General features: G+C 37.7%; 1 long non-coding RNA gene across 1 annotated transcript; it reads left to right on the forward strand.

Annotated features, from left to right (window-relative positions):
• The first annotated feature begins 5 nt into the window (after nucleotides 1-5).
• Nucleotides 6-1,021, forward strand: LOC106530170 (uncharacterized). Its single transcript, XR_001311737.1, has 3 exons — nucleotides 6-78; nucleotides 203-253; nucleotides 468-1,021. It is a non-coding gene; the product is annotated as an uncharacterized LOC106530170 (long non-coding RNA).
• The last annotated feature ends 932 nt before the right edge of the window (nucleotides 1,022-1,953 follow it).

A 1,953-nucleotide genomic window follows, 5' to 3' on the forward strand; every position in this document is an offset into this window, starting at 1 on the left:
GTGTAAAAGGTTCTGGTACAGAGCAGTCAGTCACACAGGATGATGGGCAACAGCAAGTATACTCCTCTCTCCTTCATGGTCAGTTTTGTCACTTTGCTTTGAAGTTTTTTCACAATATTTGTAACAGTTTCATTCAGATGAGCAGGAATTATTTTAAGTCAGGCGATTAATCTAAGTCTGTCTGATTTTCACTCATTTGTAGCTGACCAGTGTATTTATGAAACAATCAGAGCGACTGGAAACACTGGAAATGGTACAGTGTAAACTTTGATTATTTAATGTTTAGTGATGATGTGTGATTATATATAATCTGTGATTCACAATATGGCCTTATTTTAAAAATATTTTAACCCAGATTACATGTCCACTGATGTGCTTTAAAGTAAACTAATTGTGTGACTGGGTAAGTCTTTGTGTAAGAAATATCCACAGTTCGATAGACTAAGAATCTGTCAATCTTTTTATAGGAAACAACCAGAGATCACAACTTCAAGATCAAGAAATCCTGTCACAGGCGAGATGTTAAGAAGGAACTAATCATCACAGGACAAGAAGAAAAACAGGCTGGTGTCTACCACACCAGACATGACCCAAAATCCAGAATGTCCCAAGATGCTGGTTTATATGTTCAGTTCTTCAGCTGCCTTTTCATTCTTCACAAGCTTTAACTTTTGCTCTTTTTAGCTCTCATGTTAAAACACATTTGTAATTGTCACACTCTGTGTTTTTTCTGCTTCAGTTTTCTAGTGTTTCTGTATTTTCCCTGTGTGTCCTCGGTTGTTCTTCCTGCCCCGCCCGTGCTCACCTGATTCCTTTGGTGTCTCCTCCAGGTGTTTCTTGTTGTCTCGTTAAGTTCTCCCTTTATATTCTGTGTCCTGTCTTCAGTGTTTGATCACTGTGCTGTTACCAGCCAGTGTGGTGTTTCTCATGTTCCTTGTGTTCTTTTTCTCCCAGAAGACCTGTGAGTTTTTGAGCTACCACGTCAGCCTTCTTTTGTTTAATAAATATTTAGCTTTTTGGATTTTGTCTGTGCCCTGCGTCATTCTGCCTGCCACCTCACAGTACTCAGTGGCTTTAAAAGCAGCATGAAACTTGACTATTTTCCATTTTTTTATTATTTTTATTTTAGATATTTTTGTCATTTTTAAACATTTATCTAAGATCTGTTTTTAATGTTTTGCCTTTTAAATATTTTAAGGGTTAGGGATATGGGCGCCTAATCAAAGTCACATATGTTGCTCGTCCCTTTAATAGAATAAAACTTCTTAACGTTTGATCTGATTTTGTTTTTCAGATTCTCATCCAGCAGCATCTCTCACAGTGAGTCCTGACAGAGATCAACACTTCACCTCTGAGTCTGTCTCACTGAACTGTGAAGGAAAATCGACTGAGTGGAGAGTGAGGAGGTTTACAGAAACAGGCTGCTCTGACTGGAGAACAATGACCGGATCATCATGTAACTTTATCAGTCAGCAGCCTCATAAAGCTGTGTTCTGGTGTGAGTCTGGATCTGGAGAGTTCAGCAATGCAGTCAATATCACAGTACATGGTATGTTTTTATACGAGTTGGTTTTATTCCTTTTTTATTTCAATATCTAAATTCACCTCAGATTTTTTTCTTTGTCTTCTATTTAATTTAATTGTGGGGTTTCAAACACTGAGGCTTATTTATTCATGTGATGATATTGGTGAGACAGCATGTTGTAACACAATATAAACTGCTTAATATATATCATGTGTTCACTTTCTTCTCATTGCACACACACTTTCTCCAAACCAGCTGATCACTGAGTGGAATTCATTTTGTTCTGTTTTCCAGATAAAGATGTTCTCCTGGTGAGCCCCGTCCATCCTGTGACTGTTGGAGCTTCTGTTAGTCTGAGCTGCAGACAGAGAGGACAAAACACACTTTCCAATGTGATTTTCTATCATAACGATAAACTTGTACAAAAT

The sequence above is a fragment of the Austrofundulus limnaeus genome, unplaced genomic scaffold, assembly GCF_001266775.1.
Source record: "Austrofundulus limnaeus strain Quisiro unplaced genomic scaffold, Austrofundulus_limnaeus-1.0 Scaffold497, whole genome shotgun sequence".
NCBI classification, from domain to species: domain Eukaryota; kingdom Metazoa; phylum Chordata; class Actinopteri; order Cyprinodontiformes; family Rivulidae; genus Austrofundulus; species Austrofundulus limnaeus.